The sequence below is a fragment of the Pituophis catenifer genome, unplaced genomic scaffold, assembly GCF_029215685.1.
Source record: "Pituophis catenifer annectens isolate HBS135680 unplaced genomic scaffold, rPitCat1.0.hap2 SCAF_3, whole genome shotgun sequence".
NCBI classification, from domain to species: domain Eukaryota; kingdom Metazoa; phylum Chordata; class Lepidosauria; order Squamata; family Colubridae; genus Pituophis; species Pituophis catenifer.
Genome location: NW_027256883.1, coordinates 181827167 through 181850085, shown reverse-complemented (window position 1 = coordinate 181850085; position 22919 = coordinate 181827167). Strand labels below are relative to the sequence as shown.

Here is a 22919-nt window from a genome sequence, read left to right as displayed (position 1 = left end):
GTAACCCCTACTATACTAGTTGACTTTCACCATCTTCTTGCTTCCGCAGCTGACCAAGCATGCCTGGCCTGGTCCTGTGCAAGGCAGCTTCTGAGCACACGATACTTTCTTCCCCAAGTGATACATGGCGTTTCCTCACAAACCATGGGAAGATGGCCTCGCATGCCCAGCAGCTGCCTTGCAAAAGGCCAGGCATACCTACCTAATCAGCAGTGGCAGCAATAAGATGGTGAAGGTCAGCTGGGGTGGTGGGGATCACAGGGTGGCAGAGGATTAAGAGTGCAGGGTGGTAGGGGTGGCTATGGCTTCCTGGGGCAGCTGTAGCTTTGCACTACACTGCTGGGTCAGACCTCCCCGTTAGTGACCGGCGGACCCACTATCAATGAGAATCTCCATAGATACAGTAAACCATTTCAGGCTTTTCCTTTGCAGCCCCAACCCTTAGCTCCAATCCCAAACGCATCTGCATATTCTTCCCCCATCTCTGTCCTTTTAGCCAGCCTGCACTTCCTTGTGGGTTGGCAAGCCACCCCACAACTGCACAGCTCTGGGGCTGCTTGCCACTCTGTAGCTCAGGCTTTTTGGTGAGCTGCAGTTTTTTGAAGACATTTTCTTCTCATCCGAGAAACTTCTTCAGCTCAGAGTTCTTCAAAGAATAACCAGAAAGTCCAGTTGTCTCTTGAAAAAGCACCTTTGGGACCTGAAATGGCTTCAATTGACAGCTAACAATGGCTGGAATTTGATTAATGATGGCAATGGGGAATCCCATGATTGCCATCACTAAGTGATGTGGTCACATGACATCATGCTCTATAACCACATTGCTAAGTGACACAAATTCCAGTCCCAATTGTGATTGTAAATCAAGGACAATCTATATATTATCTTGTCATATATTCTTAAATAAAAAATTAATTGTTCAGGAAAACTGGTCCTCTGAATAAATGACAGCCATAATACAATAATTAACATTCTCCAGCCTTTTTCAAAAACACATATTACTATAAAAATTCTAAAGTTATCATACTGAAATGGTGGAGTGAGCTTTTTATTCATTCTCAAAATAAATAAAGAAGTAATTAGGTAATTAAGTCCCCTGACCAAATAAAAATAATTTCAATACTTGCTTAAAACATGATTTGTTGAATAGCTATAATTGGATTGACTAACACACTGCACTAAATATACAAAGTATAGTTTGCAAATCACAGTGGCTAAATATACACATCATAGCAAATAAAAACCATAGTATAAGTCAGTGATGATGAACCTTTTAGCTGTCGCATGCCAAAAGTGGGGGGAGTGTGGGGGGGGTCATGCACACGCGTGCCCACACCCATAACTCAATGTGCCCCACCCACCCACGCATGTACGACCACCCCCCCCCACACACCACCTTTTGGCACACAATGGCATGGTGGGATCGGAAGGCCCGTTTTTCATTCTCCCCAGGCTCCAGAGGGTTTCTAGGAACTTGGGGAGGGTGAAAACTGCCTTCCCCACCCACCCAGAGGCCCTCCGGAGGCCGGAAACAGCCCGTTTGCTGACTTCTGGTGGGACCAGAAGGCCCATTTTTTGCTCTCCCCGTTTTTTGCTCTCTTTCTAGAAGCCTGGGGAAGGTGAAAATGGCCTTCCCCATCATCCCCGGAGGCCGGAAACGGACCGTTTGCCAACTTCTGGTTCCACCTAGAAAGCCTCTAGAGGCTGGGGAGAGTGAAAAACGGGCCTTCCCCACCCCCTCAGAGGCCCTCTGGAGGCCAGAAACAGCCTGTTTCCTGACTTCCGGTGGGCCCGGAAGGTCCAAAAATCAGCTGGCCAGTGCACACATGCATGCTGGAGCTGAGCTAGGGCAACGCTCACGGGTATAAGTTATCACAGTGTAAGAACTGCATTTTAACCTATCAATTACTATCAGTCCAGTTATCTGAAATTCATTAGAACTAAACAAAACCTGCTATCTATCAATATGAAATAGGTAGACAGTTCATATTTTATGAGCAGTTGTTCTGAGGATAAACTAATATATTTTTTCCAGGCTTCAAAATGTCCAGAAATTATGGAACTAATGTTCCATAATGTTAGTGCTAATTGGCACTAACATTAAAGAAAATTTGATGGTGAATTAATACCAAGTTTCCCCAAAAATAAGACCCTTTTTTTTTTTTTTTTTTAAACCTGAAATAAGCTCTTGGCCTTATTGGCATGCGCTCAAAAGCCCGATTGGGCTTATTATCAGGGGATGTCTTATTTGGGGGGAAACAGGGTACATATGCAAAAGTATTTTTAAAAGTATTAAAATTTAGATAAACTTAACTCTTATGGGACAGCTATCACCCTGTCTCCAACCCTTTTCTTTTAGGGGAGGGTGTATGGGTCACTTTCAGTCAGGATTAAGGCTTGTTGATCGATGACCTTTACTGGAACCTCAATGGGGAAAGATAAACCTTCTGGTCCTACCAGATCACTCAGTAGTCTTCAATACCATCAACTATGGTATCCTTTCAGACCATATGCAAGGCACTGTGTCCAATGATTCCACTCCTTCCTCAATGAACAGTTCTAGTCAATGGCTGTAGAGAAGGAAAAACTGATCCAATGCAACAAAACTTGGTTTTCTCCTTCCTAATTTTTATATCTACATGAAGCCATTCAGAGAAGTCATCCATCAGTTCAGAGTGTAGCAACATCAATCTATTGATGATTCCCAGTTGTACATGGCCACCCGGATCACAGAAGTGATGCAAAGTCTTGTCCTGGTGTCTGGAAGCTGTTAGGATCTAGATGGGAAGAAACAGGTTGAAGTTGAAACTGAGTAAGATGGAGTTGCTGGTTGTTCATAGAAGTTCCTTGTCATCTCTAGTACTGTCTCTTGAAAGAAAGGCACTACTTCTGTGTACTACTCTCCAACCAGTGGACACTCACAGCTATTGTTGGATGGGCAAGTGGCTGTGGCCAGAAGAACCTCTGTCCAGTTTCAAATGCTGCAACACTTAGATTGCAAGAGAAACTCATCTAACTAACACTTGGCTGGATTACTGCAATATGGTCTGCGTAAGACTGCTTTAAAGACTGCCTGAAACTGCAGCTGGTACAAAACAGAGAGGCCCATCTACTAACTGGGCCAAGAGCTCATTTTTGTTATATTATGTCCCTTGCATTGATTGCAATGAGATTTCTGAGAGCAATTTAAAGTGCATTTTTATTCTGTATGACATTGTGGTACCCACAAAATTGCTTCTCTCAAAGTGTGATATGAAAATTCTATGAAAAATAGTCGCTGATTCCATGAAATAAGGGGGATTGAGATCAGGAGACAAGAAACCCTCATGTTACTGAACACTCTTTCTTTGGAAGTCAAATTTATCTAACATCCAGAAACAAGTTAAGACACAGTTGTCAAACTTGTGGCATCACATTGCCATCACGTGACATATTGCAACATTTTTCCCCTTCATGGAGCTGGGGTGGGCATGGCCTGCATGTGATGCATCTGGCCCGTGGGCCGCCAGTTTGACACCCCTGAGTTAAGACAAATGGCACTCTTCTAGAGAGCTTTTAATATCACCCTATGACATTTTTAGGTATTGCTTCAGTTTTAGATTTAATGGTGATTGTTTCTGTTTGTACAATAGATAACCTATGTACTGTAATTGTACCTTGAATATTTTATATTCTTTTTGTGTACAAACTAGGGCAGGGGTTGGCAATCTTAAAGACTCAAAGAGCCACTTTGACCCGTTTCCTACAGACAAAAAACATACCAGGAGCCACAAAACCTGGGTGGGCATGGCCAATTTGATGTCACTCACTCCCACCCAGTCACATGACCTCCTAGCCATGCCTACCCAGCCACAAAACTATTCTGTCTCTCTCCCACTCTCTCTCCCTCTGTATCTCTCCCTCTCTTCCCCTCACTCCCTCTCTATGTATCACTCTCTGTCTCTCTCTCTCTCTTTGTATACGTGTGTGTGTGTGTGTGTCTCTCTCTCATCCCCTCCCTTCGGGCAACTGTCCTCTTCTCCCCCCCTCTCAAAACTCCCTGGCCGGCTATGGCTGAGCCGGGAGCGTTCGCAAGCACAGTGAGACCCTCTTCAAGCGACCACCAAAGCACAGCAAAGACGTGCGCGGGGTGGGCGGCCTCTCGCTTAGGAGGGTCTTAACAGGACGCGGCTTCTCTCCTGTACTAATGCTCCGGCCATCGCCTTGCCGTGTCATCACCCACCCCTGGAAGCTCTTCGGCCGAGCGCAGAAGGAGAGAGAGAGAACATGCATGTGTCTTTCCCGAGGGTGTAATTTTAACTCTGTTGAGGCAATTGAAAAGTTCATGTGGATGTGTAATAGTTGCATATTAGGAAGTCATGTGAATTTTTTTTTTTTTTTTGCTTTAATTTATCTGCCGCCCTTCTCCAGAGATTCAGGGGGGCTTACAATGCGTTAAGCAATAGCCTTCATACTTTTGTATATTTATACAAAGTCATCTTATTGCCCCCACAATCTGGGTCCTCATTTCACCTACCTTTGAAAGGATGGAAGGCTGAGTCAACCTTGAGCCTGGTGAGATTTGAACTTGCAGTAATTGCAAGCAGCAGAAGTTAATAACAGTGCTTTAGTCCACTGCACTACAGGCTGTAGTACCACTGTACTACATATTGCCAAAGCAATATGTTACTCTCTCTTTTATACAACATAAATAGTAATTACCTTGGGGATTTGTATTGCCATTTCAAAGTGAAGAGTTTCCATTCCTGTCCCATTACTGGTTGGCCCCGCCCCTCATTTCTTTTTTGGACTCCAGCCTGAAGTGACAGGAAGTGAAGGCTGCCTTATGTGCAAATGTGGCACCAAGGCAAGTACAAGGCAGCTTCGCTCCTGCACCCTCCAGCGACCCTCTTCCCCCTCCTCCTCTCAGGACGCCCGGGCTGAGCCTGGAGTGTGCACACACGTGGGGAGACGTTCCTCAAGCAAGTGCCAAAGCTCAGGAAAGGCACACAGGGGGCGGGCAGCAGCTCACTTAAGGAGGGTCTCTTTGCGTGTGTGCACACTCCCAGCTCAGCCACAGCCGGCCAGGGGATTACAAGAGGAGGAGGAGGGGGGAGGAGAGTGCAGGAGCGAAGCTGCCCTGTACCTTTCACACCACATTTGTGTGTAAGGCAGACTTTGTTTCCTGCCACTTCGGGCTGGAGTCCAAAAAAGAAATAAGAGGGGCAGGGCAAACCAGTGATGGGACAGGAAGCCACGGCAGAGGGCCCAAAGAGCCGCTTGTGGCTCTGGAGCCGCAGGTTGCCGCCCCCTGAACTAGGGTCTTATAATTGCAGTTGTAAAGAAAGTTAATAAATAAATAACTTCCTAATGACTTTATGGACATTTTCATTAGGAGATGTTATGTTAATTTCCCAATCTAATCTTCAGCCCAATGTTTCCCAGGTGATATCCATAGAGGAACAGAGAAATGGCCTTAAAGGGGAGGGGAGGAGAGGAGAGGAGAGGAGAGGAGAGGAGAGGAGAGGAGAGGAGAGGAGAGGAGAGGAGAGGATGATGGCTTCAAGTAACAGCATAATGGGTGCACTACTGGAAGACTTGAAGGAACAGGTTGGGGACAAATAATTCTCAATAAAATCTATATGGTTGTTGAGAGTCAATACCAACTTGATGGTACATTATCATTATATGAAGCCACCAATTATACCTGACAATAATTGTGAACTAAGTCATTACTGAAAAAATTCTGGGTTAGAATTATGCAATAATGTAGCCAGTATTTCTTTATCTTCATTACTGTATTACGTCCAGAATTTTTCTGGACCTTTACAAAATCTTATGAATAAAGTAGTATCACAATACCAATTCCTGGATACACACAGCATACTAAGATGATAATTTGTTTAAATCAACTACAGTTAATTTAGTTTGCATAATACAAATAATAAACCATGTTTTGCAAATACAATGGCTAGATTCACATCACATGATAATCCCTCCCTCAAAAAAAGTTTCTTAATTAACATGCTTTACATATCCAGACCAACAATTCTATTTCTCTTGGAAACAGACGCTTTGTTTTACGTCTACCTCTTTTCTACTTTTTAATTTGTTCATTACATGCTTCCTCAGACAATATTTCTTACTTTTTTTGCCATATTGTCCTATTTTCAAAACTAATCAGGTCACCATGGAACATTTATAATCCCTATATGGATCACTGGGTGGACACTTACTTTGTATGATACTTTATGTATTATTGTAGAAAGCTATAGTGGCTAATAACTGAAATTGATTCTGGATTCAACACTTTTCAAAATGCATTCAATTACATATCTGATAAAAATAATAACAGAAGGACTTACACCAGGAAGCTGAATATAATAATACAAGTAACACACAAGACAATTCAGTATATATATATTGGAAAAATTCCAATAATTGCTTCCAATATCATAGTACTAGTCCTTGGATACTTAAGTGTATTTCAATGAATGTAAAGACTTTAACAGTAAAACAAGTGCTTCATTTTTTTTGTTCTGCCATCTTAAATCTGATAGCAGCATTCATGTAGTTACATTCTTATTTTAAAACAACCAGCAATGTATAATGATTAAAGTGCTGGATTATGATCAGAGAAATCCAGATTCAAGTCAGGGAGTGACTCTTGACCAAATATTACCTCTCCACTATAATTTGTTTTATTCACATGATGACCCTGTCTTATATTTTTTTGAACCCTTAAATAAGTGCTTGGGCTTATTGCCATGTGCTCAAAAGCCTGATTGGGCTTATTATCAGGGGATGTCTTATTTTGGGGGAAACAGGGTATTATTCTGAGGAAAAAAAAACACTATAGGAGGAAACGCTATATACATGATTGCACATTCATTGATGCAAAAATTGAAACTAAAGTGCTATCAACTACATTATTGGTTGGGACAAGAGGGCTGAAACGCTTAAGTCCAAATGTGTTGTGAGGGTTGGGTTGTTGTTGTTGTTTGCTATGGGATCAATTCCAGATTTAATTCAAAGTGCTGGTTCTTACCTAAATGGATCAGGAATTGGAAAACTTATGAAGTATTCTATTTGTATCATCCTTTCCATAGTGTCCATTCAATACAAGTTGGCTTTGTTCCAAATTCCTGTTCACCAAAGTGCTCAGAAATCCCTTATTGAGTACCATTTCCCTCAAAGATATACTTTTGTTATGTGGGAAGAGAAACTTGGCTTTCTGGATAGACCTTGATCAGGTCTGATTTATTATTCATAGCACTACTGCTTTCTCTACTACTCTTTTTATTGATTTGTCTTCTGTAATCTTTGTTGTTGTTACCTTGTGCTACTCAAGAGTTACTGAGGCCAGATGAATCTTTGATCAGTTTAATTTAATATGGCAGTCACTATCTGCCTTTTCTGGGGACTAAACATCTAGCTCTGGAGGTTAGCTATATTACTTGTGTTATGTTGTCCACTATTTGGAATTTTTGTTCAAGAAAAATATGGAATTGTAATCTGTACACCAACAATGCTTATTGAGAACATGAATTCCTTCTTATTCTGACTTCTAAGATTGTTGGCATAATTCAAAGAACTAGCCAAAGAACTAGGCTTTTTTAAAAAAATATCTACAACTTGGGACTATGAAACATTTCATTTAAATCTTTCCATTCATCAAGGTTAACTGGGACTCAACAAGCTTTAAAATTCGTTCAGCTTGTTCCACAAGAGTTTTCCCATCAGCTACAGAAAGACTCACCTATTTTATAACAGAATAACAGAAATAAAAGCTTTCCCTCTCAAATATTGCCATTTTATTAGATATCATACAACAGAATTCCTAACCTGAGGTACAGAAACCCGAAGGGTATATGAATTTGGCAGGGAAAAATTGTACCTTTATTTTCAGTAGACTCTAACTAAATGTGGCTTTTCTTTCAATTATGTATATGGCAACAATAAAATTTATGGTCTCTAGACTCCAAAAATGTTTGTTAACTTCACTAAAGTTTAGTGAAGTTAATAGTTTGTTAACTCCACTAACTGTTTATGGTATAATTATTATACCATAAAAGAGTATTGTTATTCAATTAATGGATTAATAAAGAAGCACATCTTACTATATTATGTATTTGTTATTTAGCAGTTCAAACACAATTGATTTCCTTTGCAATGCAATTTATGTATGCTGTTTTATGCATTTAAACACGTTTTACTGAGAACAAGTCTGACAGTTTCACAAGATCCTCAAAAAAGGTTAAGAACAACTGCCACAGTGAATGGCCTTTAGATGATAATAATGGTGGGTTTCTTTTACTCTGTTAGTAGAGTTATTAATAACCAAATTCGATTATTGCTCTGGTAATGGCAGAGATATTTTTATAACTCTTGGAATTACGATTTATTTTTTATTTATTACACTTATGAGCCACCTATCTTGCCTAGAAGTGACTCTGGGCAGCTTACAATCATTAAAAGCCAGTAAACATTAAAACAATAACAATAAATAGCAATAATAACAACTTTCAATTAAAAGATGGGGAGGAAGGGAGCAAGATGTATACGGGAAGAAGTGGGATCTATGATATTACTATTAAAACTAAGTTATGATGATCTTTCTCTTTTAAGGTTTTAATCTTGTCATAAAATGTTTATACTTTAAAAAATTTTAAATTTTAAATAAAAAAACTACTATTGGCTTCATTACACTTTCTGAGAAAGAATTTTTTTTTAAGTAAACTACAATGCATTAATGTGTTCTGCTTGCAAAAGAATTGATATAATTTCCCAGAACAATAAATTGTTCGCTTACTCATAATAACTGGGTTTTATTCCTTATGAACTATGTACAGCAGAGGGCCCGAATCCCTGGGCCGCAGACCGGGCACCAATCTGCAGCCTGCCAAGGACTAATCTGTACAAGCAAGCAAAGCCCCATCCGAGTATGCATGGAATCCGACAATGTGTGAAACCACACACCCGTTCCATGGAAAAAACGTCCTTCGTGGAATCGATCCCTGGCACATAAAAGATTGGGAGCCGCTGATGTACAGGAACCGCTATTCAGCCCATTATATTATACAATACGCCCAGTCTCAGGCTACAGGTGAAACAAAAATTGGGTCAGGTTAGTAGTTTAATGGAAGCCTGCAGGCTGTGACAGAAGATGTTCTGGAGATGTAATCAGATTGTTAATTAATATATATGCCTAAAAGCATTGCCACCTGTCTTGTTCCTTTTATCAAGTGCCCTTCTATAATTCCCTGAAGTAAGCAAAGATGCACAGATAAAGCACTGGCAGCCTAAAAGAAAAGCCAACCTTATCAGCTTTTATTCACAGCTATGGCTGCTTAGTCAGATACATCTTGGCTAGCAAAAAGGGCTGCAACATTAAAGCAAAATATCTGTGGTGCAATCCAGAGGGAACTCAAACAACAACATTCCTGTGGTCTAAAGAGGAGTAGGAGGGAGAGATTTGCTGTGAAAGATGCAGCCAGCCATATGAAGCAATTCAGTTGAGAAATGTCTCCTTCCCTTCCCTGGAATTCACCAAAATGTTTGAAAGGAGAGGGGGCAGGTGCATTTTACAATGTTAAGAGAGAGAATCCATTGCCTTCAAATATGAAAGAAGCAGCCTGCTCCACAAATCCTGCAGCAAGTTCTGTGTATGTCTAAAATGCAGCCGTGGAGCAGAAGGTGTGTGTGGAAGAGGGGCGGGAGAAATGAGGTCCACTGACAGTAATGTAGGAATTCAAGCTGAAATGCCTGTGTGGCAGAGCAAAAACTCAGTTTGTTATGTTCTTACTTCACTGCCTCAGAAACAAGAATCACAAAGCAAGAATCAGCAGGAAGATGTGGTCCATACCCACTACAAAGCCGATAAGCCTTGTATTCTCCACAATCTCTTCCTCTATATGTCACCTTCTTTTAAAGGCATGCAGTGATTTCTATCAACTAGAAAACAAACCACCAGCTAAACAGCAAAACATGTTGTATAAGGCACTGACTCTTGCCCCAGTGAAAAATGGGGTTTCCACGTGCCTCTTTTAAATAAATAAAAATTCAATACAGAGCCTCTAATCTGGAATTTTAGGGGAGCGGAAAAAGGAGCTTCTAATGTTTTTATTGTTTGAAGGAATACAAAAATTTAGAAGTTACAAGTAAAACAAATGCAGAAAATAAAGCCAGGATCCCTACAAAACTGATCCAGTATAAATTATGTTAATACCTTATCTGCTCTACATTACATAAAGTACAAGGAAACCTCTCCCTTTCATGAAACTACAGTACTGCCTTGAAAATCAGGGCTGTCCCGATAAGAATATGTGGATTTCCTTGAAGGACTGGGCCTCCAATATTTTGTTTTACTCAGTTGCTGAATATTTTTTTTCCCCTCAGTTAACATACTACAACCTAAGAAAGCAGTGTGATATCTTTCACAGCCCTGTTTTTGGTCTTTGATACCACTGAAGTACACATTCTTGCTTCTGCATTTCTTTTTTGCTAAGTTTTTTGGGTGATTATTTTTCTCACATTGATATGACAAGGCTTTTAAGCCATCAGATGAGACAGAATTTTAAGATGTTCCTTTCTTTCCTACTTGCTCTGAGCTGCCTTAGTACAGTGTACAGCTCACTCAGGACTGCAGGGGTTCATCAGTGCCAAGCTCATCCAAGCGGGAAGGCTGGGCCAATAGATTAGTGGACGGCCTCCTGGAGGTCTGTATCATCTTGATCACCTTGGAGGAGTAACTGTCCTGGCTCAGAGATCTCCGCTCAAACGCCAGGTGGTCAGTTGGAGCCACTGTGGGTCTGGGTGGACCAAGGCTCCCTGGCTGAGGGAGATTCTGTCTGGCGGTATCCTCCAAGGTCTGGCCACCGACAGGTTGACCAGGTCGGCAAACCATGGTCGCCTGGCCCAGTGGGGTACAAGGAGCAGCACCTCCACCCTTTCCACCAACACCTTCTGGATCACCTTTGGGATGAGGGGAAGAGGAGGAAAGATGTAGAGAAGCTCCTGGGGCCAAGGACCGCGAAGAGCATTGATCTCCTCCGCCCCCAGTACCGCAAACCTTGCGAAGAATCTCAGGAGCGGATCACTTCCGACAGAACCCTGACCTTGGCTGGGGAATTGCTCCTGCCTTTCCTTTGGTAAGGCAGGAGGAAACACTGAAGAGACCTGGCTTGGAGGCGTGCCCAAGGCACAATGGAAATACATGAAACCATCTTGCCCAGGAACTGCGAGAGACGGGCAAGGGGTACTGCACGTTCCCTTCTGACATGACTTACTAATTCCCTTAGACTCATCTGGCGCTCCTGGGAGAGGTAGACCTTGCATGCTATGGTGTCTATTACTGCACCTAAATGGAGCAAACGGTTTGTTGGTGACAAATGGCTCTCAGTTACATTTATGGAAAACCCGTGGTCCTGGAGCACCTGGATAGTGATCTTCAAGTCCTCTCTCGCCTGGGGGCCAGAGGAGGACTGTATCAGGATATTGTCCAGGTAACACTGGACACGCATGGGAAGAGCCTGGAGATGTGCCACTAACACAGCTAACAGCTTCGTGAATGCTCTGGGCACCAATGATAGGCCGAAGGGCAGTGCCCTATACTGGAAGTGTCGACGAGCACAATGAAAACAGAGATATTGTCTATGCACCAGTAAAATGAGGACATGCAGGTAGGCTTCTGTCAAGTCAATGGAAGTGAGGAAGTCGCCCTCTCTGACGCCGTCCAAGATGGACTGTAGTGACTGCATCTTGAACCGCCTGTGAATTAGAAGGCGATCCAGCCGTTTCAGATCCAGAATTGCCCTCTACCCCCCCCACTCCCCGAGCCCTTTGGAATCACAAAGAGGATGGAATAGAACCCATCCCTTGTTGGTCCTCTGGAACCGGTTGGATTGTGTGAATATCTAACAGAAGTTAAATAGCTGTTTCCATGAGGACCCTCTTCGACTTGTCCCTTGAAATGGGACTACAAATGAAAAACCTCAGGGGTCTGGAAAGGAATTCCAGGGATAGGCCCAACCGGACCATCTCCAGGACCCAGGAATCTGTGGTAACATCCTCCCAATGCTTGGCAAAATTAGCCAGATATCCCCCAGTGGGAGGATTGGTGATGCAGTTACTTTGGGCGTCTAAATGAACAACTTCCTCCCCCACAAAAGGGCCAGTTGGCCTGAAATTGCCTGTTTCTACCTAACCAGTCCTGCTGCAGTTCTTGTCTGGGGATGTAGGGCCTCTGGGCACATGGGATCCCCATCCCTGCGTCCATCGCCCGAAAAGATGGGCGGTGAAAATATGGTGTAGAGCGGAATTCTCCTTGTCTAGAGGAGGATGGCACGATCTTCCTTTTGTCTCTTGACTCTACTAAGATGGTATCCAGAGAGTCGCCAAAGAGCTTATTCCCTTTGAAAAGGGCTGAGGCCAGCCTCCATTTATGTCTGGTGTCTACCTGCCATTGACGAAGCCAGAGCAGCCTGCGCGATGCTACCCATGGCCCTGGAGGCGAACTTCGCCATGTTGAGTGTGGCATCTGCAGAGAACTCTGCGGCAGCCACGGGTTTGTTAATGTCGTGGTGCATTCTCATGTTGCCAGGTGGGATCCTCCCCTGCAGCTGGCGAAGCCAAATCAATGATGCCAACTTGAAAAATGAGGCTGCCGTTGATGCTTTGATCACCCAGGCCGCAGCCTGATGTGGTCTTTGGAGCGTCTGTTCTGCTCTCTTATCCTCTGCCTTCAAGGACTCCTCGGGATCGCCAGGTATGGCTGAAGAGGATTGCGGAACACCCACAGGGGCATCCACTGCTGGGATCTGGAGAGCCCTAGTGAGCTCTGGGCCCACATTGTAAAATCTCCTGTCACAGGAGGAAGGATTGGGGCCTAGGCCAGCTGAAGCCCACTGTCTCTGGACCACATCAATAAACATTTGTGGTGAGGGAATGACCTCAGCCTTCGTGGTCTGTTCAGAGAAGAGGGGTTCAGTGGTGTCCATTGAAGCCACAGCTGTATCTGGGCCAGAATGATCCATCCCCAGACGGGTTGAATTCCGGACCTTAAAGAGAAGGGACTTGAAAAGGACAGGGCGGAACAGCCCTGTAAAAACCAGATGGTCTGGTATCAGCGCTTCATTTTCAGAGAGCTCCATGTCCCTCTGCCCTTCCTCCCTGGAGAGCGATGACTGGCTCCTCTGGGAGGTAGTGGGGGAGTAGGGCTCTGGAAAGGCTGGGAGCTCCCTTGGCAATTAGTCCGCCTGGTCTAGGCCTGGGTCTAACAAGAACCCAGATGTTATGGAGGGTGCCCGCCTGGTTTGCTGCATTCCAGCAGCTATGCCCTGCCTGATGGCGTCTGTAATGAACAGTTGCATACTGACTGAAAGCTCAGGCGTTGGTGCCTCCGCTGGGCGTAACCGCACTGCTGTGGGTGTGAATGTTGCTTCAGCAACAGGTCTGGCCTTCTTAGAGGCTTGTTTCCCAACTCCTGCAGCCGCAGGCAGATTTGGAAGGGAACTCCAGAAGCCTGCATTGCTGGCAGGCATTTGGGTGTCATTAGGGGAAATCTGCTCTCCAGTTCCCCCTGGTGGTAATTCTTTTAAGTGCAGTCTGTAAGCTTGGCTTGGCTCACCTTGAAATTCCAATGACTGATCACCATTGTGGCGGGAACTAACTCTGCTACCCTTGGAGGATGTCTGCAGGCTTCTTTGGGCAGCCTCCTTCTGCCCCTTGGCACACAGTTTTTCCAGGGCCTTATCCCTCCTGCGCGCATCCTTCTCAGCCATTTTGGAGCCCTTATGGGCAAACATGGCCCCTGCTGTACTGCGCGATGCGCTCTGCCTCGCCAATGTGATCCCTGGAGTCGATCTGGTGCTGCGAGCAATGGCCGGTGAGTCCCTGGTCTCCATGGCCTTCCCGCCGCAGTCACTAGCTGCTGTCGCATCCGCCATTTTTCTAGAAATATTTCAGGCAGATTCGCTCATCAAAGAGCTCTGCTGCCTTCCCAGTCTCAGAGTGTCAGAGTATGCCCGGGAAACGGGCAGGGGCTTTACTTCCTTGGAGGAGGCAGGGGGCCTTGCTGGTAAGCGCCCCTGCACGCGAAAGTCTGACTGCCACTTTCGCGCCCTTTTTAAAAGGGCTCAGCTTTCTTGACCATGCCGGCTCCTGCACCTTCCAGTGGCAAAGCCCTTCACGCTGGGCAATTTGTAAAAGGAGAATCTGGCTCCTTTAGTCCCATTGTGACCAAAGCGAATAGTAGCATGGAGTTAGACTCATTCTCGCTACCGCTGGCATGATACCTCCAAGTGCCTGCCAATCAGGGGTGAAATGCTCCCGGTTCGGACCAGATCGCCTGATTCGGTAGTGATGGCGGCGGATGGTTCAGAGAACCAGTAGCAAAAATTCCTGCCCCCCCCCGACACTCAGCTGAGTCGCGCGATCATCAGAGGCTTTTTTTTTATTTTTAAAAGCATTTTTTCTACCACCTCTTTGGCCGAAAAAATGCTTTTAAAAGTTAAAAAAAAGCCTCTGATGATCGCGCAGCTCAGCTGGGATTGTCAGAGGCCTTTAAAAGCATTTTTTCTACAACCTCTTCGGCCGAGGAGGTTGTAGAAAAAATTCTTTTAAAATCCTCTGACAATCCGAAGAGATTGTAGAAAAAATTCTTTTAAAATCCTCTGACAGTCCCAGCTGAGCAGTGCGATCATCAGAGGTCGAAGAGGCTGTAGAAAAAATTGTCTTTAAAAGAAAAACAAGCCTCTGATGATCAGGCAACTCAGCTGGGATCGTCAGAGGCTTTTAAAAGAAAAAAAGGCTCTTACGATCAGGCAACTCAGCTGGGATCGTCAAAGGCTTTTAAAAGCATTTTTTTACAACCTCTTCGGCCGAAGAGGTTATAGAAAAAATGGTTTTAAAAGTAAAAAAAAAGTTGGCCACGCCCACTCAGTCACATTACCCACCACCACCAAGCCACTCCCACAGAACCGGTAGTAACAAATTTTACATTTCACCACTGCCGATCCATCGGCCTTCAGAGGGCTCAAGCCGAAGCTCTTCATGCTGGAACATCTATTGCTCCACCGGTGAGATTGGGAGCCAGGTAGATGAAAAGTGCAGAAGATGAAATCAAAGAATCTAACCTCAAAGGAATGGAGTCATTTTTGACACATCTGTCCTAGCTGAGGGACTGAGTCAAAAGCTGGGGACCGTTGGTGAAGGAGGCGTGTCTTCATAGCTCTGACAGATTCAGTCCAATCAGCTAGCAGACGAGGTCAACCCATTCCTGGATGCTAACTCCACCACAATGGAGAAGAGAATATGTGTAGATCAGAGTTGAATTGCTAGCACTGATGATGTTATATAGTTGGGTAATGAAACATTTGAAAAAAACAACCAGGACTCAAAGAGCATCATGATCCCTACAGAAAAAACCTATATGAAACTATACAAATTATACCAAGAGGGGGAAAACAAGAAATAGAGAAAAAAACATGAACTAGAACACATACTTTGTGTCTGTTGTGTCTACCCATTTATGAAGTCCAATTTACTATCAAAGATATCAAACCTTTATTCAATTTTTCCAATGTTGCAATTCAATTTTTAAATGATGAATTCAATCTAGACCATACTGAATCATACTGCTTGGTGTAGCTTCTTATCTAATTCAAAAGCTGAAAGTTAACAAATTTAATTTAGACAATACTTAGAGCCTGGGTTACAAGTACTATTTCATGAATATATCATCCTTTTGCCTGAATCCCAGTGCAATATATCAACAGTTCTTCCTATTTAGTATATTATAGTCTATATATACTGACAGTATATTCTTTCTAACAACTGACTTAAAACAAGCACCTGAATTGCGCAGCCAGATCAAATGATAATAAAACTAATAACTTCACTCTGAAACAGTGGTGGATTGCTCCCGGTTCGCACCGGATCGCAAGAACTGGTAGTAAAAAAATTTAATAGTTTGGAGAACGGGTAATAAGATTGGCTGGCCACGCCCCCGAACCGGTTCCTAGCCTGGTCACCGGTCGCTTACCCCACCCACTCCCAATCTATTGTTACCTCCTGAGTCCCAGCTGATGGCTAGAGGGAAAAAAAACTTTTCAAACTCTTGCCATGGGGCTTCAAAGGGCTGCCCTACAGCTGATCAGTGTTAAAAGAAAACAAATGAGTAGACCGGTGCCTGCAAAAATAGAAAAAACAGCCCCTTACAGTTTCAGCATAGGTTAATTAGCACAAGTTGATTAGATCAACCTCCCGACTCTCAGCTGATTTGCTAAGCTCTGTTGCTAGCTGCAGTGTGCTGGAGATTTTTTTCCCCCTAGCTATGCTGAAAAAACGAAACTGTAAGTAAGGGTCTTTGCTGCAACGTGACAAAATGAGGCAGAGAGAGATTTTCTTTTTCTTTTTCTTTTTCCTCACCAAAAAAGGTAGGTGCAAAACTGCAAACAATGGGAAATTTGGGGCAAAAGAGGAGAGTTCAAGATTTTAAAACACAAAAGAAAAAAAGCTCTATTTAACTAGGGAATTGTAATAATGGCTGCTGGAGCGTCGATGACGGTGTTGGCAGTGGCGTCACTACGGCGGCGGCGGGACTCTACGTGATCCTGGAGTCCCCGGGTATTGTTTGGGGCTGGGACGAACATGAGGACAACGATGAGGAGGCTGGCAGCGACGGTGGCGGTGGCAGGGGCAGTGGTCACAATGGCAGCCGCTGGGACGGAGGTCGGAGCCTGGGGCAGCAGCCGGACGGCTTGGAGCGAGATGGCAGGAGATATTTTTGGCGGTGTGTTTCCACCTGGAATGCCTGGGTGACTGAAGGGTGTCTGGCCCCCCTTGGAGGGCCGCCCCGCAGATGGACCCAGAGTCCTCCATTGTGAGCTGGAGGAGGCGGAGTTGGGAACATTATTGACTGTTAGAAGACCTCAGGGTGGGTTAGGGGGGCGGAAGATGACTGTGGGGGCTTTTTGCCCCTGACCCTTTGTTGCCTGTGTCCCCCCTCCCCCTCTTTTGGCCTAGCTCAGGCCTTATCATGGTCACTGTCACCCCTGCCTATTCCCGGCCTGCTGAATGGTACTTCCCTTTTTGTTTCATCGTGGCCTCTCTGGACCGTGCCGCTGCGCGTTCCCGTAGATGAACCCTTGTTTGCTGAGCCTGAGATCTGGTGAATTCCATCTTTCTCCTTAATCTGCATGGAGAGCCACAGCTTGGGATACAAATTCTGAGGGAGTCGGTTTATGATTGCCTTTTCGCTACCGACTTTACCATGACCTTGGACTACCCTTGTCGACCAGTCATCGTGAGAGGGTGATTCGGTCAACTATTCCCGGATGTCGAAAGGCGCTTATCTCCTCCCACTGCTGTGAGAGGGCAGTGGAGTCCGGTTTATTTGTACCCAAGACTGGCATTTTCTCTTCTCTGGACTTTAAATCACCGAAGTGGTCCCCCTGACCATAGACTATTTTTCATCCCCAATGACCGGATGTATTTGGCGACTGAGCTCCGTGCACTGCGAGATTCCCCCCTCTCACGGGTTTGGCCCTCCACTCTATCAAGGGCCTACCTTGATGACGGGTTTTGGAACCCCGAGAGGTGACATGCAGCGAAAGGGAGTTTGAGGAGTTTTTTATACAAATTTTTAATTAAATTTTTAAGGGGTTCTAGAGGGGGGGAGGGCTGGATTGGAACTAGGGTTGTGGGTTTGGGGGATAACCCACTGAGGGTGGGACCTGGCCTGGCTAGGGGGCACGGCATGGGAGGCATGGGGCTCCGGGTTAAGGAGGGGGTTAGAATTTGTAACGATGAGAGCCAGTACATCAGTACTGTGAGTGGGAGGGGCAGATATGGCGGGAGCAGGGGGCCAAACCTGGTTGTGGGAGTGCGCACCCACTGTCTTCAAGCAGTGAGGCGCTCCGGTCCCCAAGGCTCCTCTCGTCCCCCAGGTAGTTCAGACTCTCAGGGCCCGGACCTTCGGCTGATGTTATGTAACACCAGATCCATAGTAAATAAAGCCCCCTTCATTTGTGATCTTGTTCAGGAGGGTTGTGGGAGCGGATCTGGCAGGTATTACGGAGAACTGGTTGGGCCAAGAGGCGGGGGTCCCCCTCGTTGAAATGTGCCCACCTGGTTTCCGCGCATTTCATCAGCTGAGGTCACAGGGTAGGGGCGGGGTGGGTGGCGGTTGTTATAAAAGAAGGTCTTGGTCCGAGGGAGACCACTGTTCCTCAGATTGCTGGATGTGAGTCCCTCCTGCTGAAGTGGGGTCATGGGGTGCAGATGGGCTTGCTGATCACGTACCTGGTTCCCTGCCACGTGGCAGTGGCCCTGCCCGAACTGATCAACGTTATAGCCGAGGTGGCGGTTGATACCCCTAGGCTTATGGTCATGGGGGATTTTAACCTGCCATCCATCGGTGAAGCGTCTGAGACAGCGCGGGAGTTCATGGCTTCCATGATGGCTATGGACCTGACCCAGTTAGTGCATGGCCCTACTCACACGGGGGGAAACACTCTGGACTTGGTTTTTGTCTCTGGTCAGTGGCTGAATGATCTTGATATAGGGGATATAGTAACTGAACCCTTGTCATGGTCGGATCATTCTCTCCTTCATTTTGATCTTTGAACTGCTACACCCTGCCGCAGGGAGGCGAAACCGATGAGGTCGTTCCGTCCCAGGTGCCTGATGGACCCGGATCGGTTCCAGACAGAGCTTGGGTCATTTCCTGAGGCTCTGGCTCACAGCTCGACCGAAGACCTGGTGGCCGCCTGGGATAGGGCGGCCGCTGGAGCTTTGGATCGGGTCGTGCCTTTGCGGCCTCTGACTCAGCGCCAATCTTGCTTGGCTCCTTGGTTTACCGAGGAACTGAGGGAAATGAAGCGCCGAAAAAGACACCTGGAGAGCGGTTGGAGGGCCAGCCATTCTGAATCTGACCGAACACTGGTAAGGTCTCATATTAAGACCTACCTGGTGGCGAGAAAAGCGGCAAAATGTAATTATTTTTCCGTTCTTATTGCGTCATCAGATAACCACCCGGCCGCCCTGTTTAGGGTGACCCACTCCCTGCTCCACCAGGAAGCGTGGGAGGACCCTTTGGAGGGTAGAGCCGAGGACTTTGTACAGTATCTGTATGACAAAATCGCTCAGATTCGGGAACATCTGGACTCTGACTGGATAGATTCAGGGAGGAGGATGGAGGCAGGTCTTGAGAACATTATCTGGAAGAGTTTGATTCAGTGACTCCCGAAGATGTGGACAGGATACTGGGCAGACTGAGCGCTGCCACATGTTTATTGGACCCGTGTCCCTCCTGGTTGGTGCTGGCCTCTTGGGAGGTTACACGAGGCTGGCTCCAGGGGATTATAAATGCTTCCTTGAGTGAGGTTGTCTTCCCCGCCGCCTTGAAAGAGCCGGTGGTGAGACCTCTCCTCAAGAAGCCTTCCCTGGACCCGGCAGTGTTGGCTAATTATCGTCCAGTCTCCAACCTTTGCTTTGTTGCGAAGGTTGTTGAGAGTGTGGTTGCGCGACAGCTCCCTCAGTACCTGGATGAATCGGCTTATCTGGATCTGTTCCAGTCAGGCTTCAGGCCTGGGTACAGCACGGAAACGGCATTGGTCGCATTGGTCAATGATCTCTGGAGGGCTCGGGACGGGGTTGCTCCTCTGTCCTGGTCGTATTAGACCTCTCAGCGGCTTTTGATACCATCGACCATGGTATCATGCTGCACCGGCTGGAAGAGTTAGGGGTGGGGGGCACCATGTTGTGGTGGTTCTCCTCCTTTCTCTCTGACCGGTTGCAGTCTGTGTTAGCAGGGGGGCAGAGGTCGTCCCCGAGGCCCCTCGTATGTGGAGTGCCACAAGAGTCAGTCCTCTCGCCCCTTCTGTTCAACATTTATGTAAAGCCGCTGGCGAGATCATCCGTGGTTTCGGGGTGAAGTTCCATCAGTACGCTGATGATACTCAGTTGTACATCTACACCCCAGACCACCCCAACGATGCCCTTGAAGTGATGTCCCGGTGTCTGGAGGCCGTGCGGATCTGGATGGGGAGAAACAGACTCAGGCTCAACCCATCCAAGACCGAGTGGCTGTGATTTCCGACGTCCCGGTATAGTCAGTTGGTGCCATCACTGACTATTGGGGGCAAGTCGTTGGCCCCCACAGAGAGGGCTCGCAACTTGGTGTCCTCCTGGACTCACAGCTGTCTTTAGAAGAGCATTTGACGGCTGTGGCCGGGAGGACTTTTTATCAGGTCCGCCTGATTCGCCAGTTGTGGCCCTTTCTGGATCGGGACTCATTAAGTACGGTCACTCATGCCCTCGTCACTTCCCGCCTGGACTACTGCAATGCTCTCTACATGGGGCTCCCCTTGAGGAGCACCCGGAGGCTCCAGCTGGTCCAGAATGCGGCTTCGCGGGTGGTTATGGGAGCGATGTGGTGCTCCCATGTGTCGTCCCTCCTGCGCGAGCTGCACTGGCTCCCAGTGGTCTTCCAGGTGCGCTTCAAGATTTCAGTTACCACCTTTACAGCGCTCCATGGCTTAGGACCAGGGTATCTACGAGACCGCCTTCTGCCACCAGTACCCTCTCACACACCAGTACGCTGCCACAGAGAGGGGCTCCTCAGGGTGCCGTCGGTCAAACAGTGTCGACTGGCGGCCCCCAGGGGGAGACCCTTCTCTGTGGGGGCACCTGCCATCTGGAACGAGCTCCCCCCGGAGATATGGCGGAACCTGGATCTGTGTGCTTTCCGCCGTGCCCTTAAAACTTTCCTTTTCCAGCAGGCTGGCCTCGCCTAACCTCTTTTTTAAATCGTTTTAAATTTTAAATTTGTCTTATAAATTGGGGTGTTTTAAATTTGTTTTCGGGCCATGTATTTAATATATTTTAAATGGTTTTTAACATTTGTATTATGTGTATTTTATCTTGGCTGTTCACCGCCCTGAGTCCTTCGGGAGTAGGGCGGTATATAAATTTAATAAATAAACAAACAACAACAACAATAATAATAATAATATATTGTGTTGAAAGCAGAAATGGTTAAGTTGTGGTTTGGAGGAATATATGGGGGAAATTATTTGGTTTATTATTATTGGTAAATATAATTAATTGATTTGTAAGAAATTGGATTGCATGGAAATAATTGGAATATTCATGTTCATATTGATTAAGATACAAAAAAGATAGTTATATAACTAATTGATTTATATTAAAATGTTGAATTTGTATTAAACACCTGTATTACATAATTACATAATTAACCAATGTGAGGATGGATATAAAAATAGATGACAATGGGAAGGGCAATGGGAATTGCAGCTGTGAAATGAGCTGTGACATGGTTGTTAAAAATGCTGCACGGGCATAAATGTGAGGATGGTCATAAGTGTGAGGACCTGTCAGAAATCATTTTTTTCAGCCCTCTGGGTAGTCCTTTTGTGCATATGGACTACTCAGAGGGCTGAAAAAGTTATTTTTGACTGGTCCTCGCACTTTAGACCAGTCCTCAAACTGACGACTATCCTCACATTTACGTTTTTTGCCCTATCTTATCACCATGGTGAAGAGAACCAGTTGTGAAATGAGTGACATGGTTGTTAAGAATCCTGCATGGGCATAAATGTGAGGATGGTCATAAGTGTGAGGATCAGTCAAAAGTGCGAGGACCTGTCAGAAATGACTTTTTTCAGCCCTCTGAGTAGTCCCTATACACATAGCCATGGCCACCCGGTCATGTGACCAGCTAGCCACACCCACCCAGTCACATGACCTCTAAGCCCCACCCACAAAATAAACCACGTCCACAGAACCAGTAGTAAAAAAATTTAGAACCCACACCTGCTCTGAAAGTGTTATTTATTATATATATTATAACCTTATGGAGCATTTGACAACCGGTCATCTGTGTGAATAGGCTGCCAAGCACCCCAATCACAATCACATGATTGTGGGGCTGTTGGGTTGGTAGGAACTCCAAGGACTGGTTGTTACTATAATTTATTCAGCTGACCAAATGGTCATTGCTCAAGGACTATCTGTACATACCTTTACCAGTTGAGTAGAAAAAAGAACCATTCAACTATTGATATAAATGTAGTTAATAACTTACTAATTAAAAAATCATGATGATTAAAGTAAGATCACACATAGCCATTTAGTAACATGTTCAAAATATGTAACATAATCAGTATGGTTCTTACATTTCTGGCTATAATAAACTACTTATCAGCACCAACATAAAAAGATATTTCAATTCTTGAATAAATCAATTTATTCTAGACTATCCTGCTTTTTTTAAAAAAGAGTTCTTGCTATCTTCACCAACATCCAGCTAATAAATATACAGAATAAAACTGCATACAGTATTAGTTAACAGATTGATTTTGGGAACCATTATTTGCAGAGCTATGGCTTTCTATCTTCCTAAGCTCTTAAGTCTGCATATATGCATTGAATTAGGACAAGATTTCTGAACAAGGACAGACATATTAAAACTACAGTAAAGATTCAGAAACAGAGTCTGCAGTCTTCCACAGATTTTTAAATGTAAGACACTTGTATTAATATACTAAGTCTGTACTTAGTACAGAAATATTATGCTGATTATGTTTTCAAATTCCAATTAGGAACAATTAGAAATGGAAGCCTTGCTTGTTTCAAACCCACCTAGTCTGCAAGAAGTCATATACCATAATTAAATATGAAGAGGAAAAGTACATTAGCAGCATGTGCTTTCTAATCAATACACGTGGCCTAGTATATTGACAATACTACCTATTTTTTATATGTTAATGATATACATCACACATCAGTTTATTGTTATTCTGAAAGTTACAGGTGTATAATTTAGAAAATAGAAAATAAAATCCTATTGTCTCTTAATTTTGAATTTATATAAACATGTTTAGTTTTCAATTTCTTCATTAGAATAGACATTGACT

General features: G+C 45.0%; 1 protein-coding gene across 1 annotated transcript in view; it reads right to left on the bottom strand.

Moving 5' to 3' along the window:
• CHD6 (chromodomain helicase DNA binding protein 6) overlaps positions 1 to 22919 on the bottom strand; it is a 151013-nt gene that overhangs the window by 108055 nt on the left and 20039 nt on the right. Inside the window, exon 2 of the mRNA XM_070941645.1 lies at positions 2458 to 2777. The gene's annotated coding sequence lies outside the window, so the exon portion shown is untranslated. The remainder of the gene's footprint in view (positions 1 to 2457; positions 2778 to 22919) is intronic.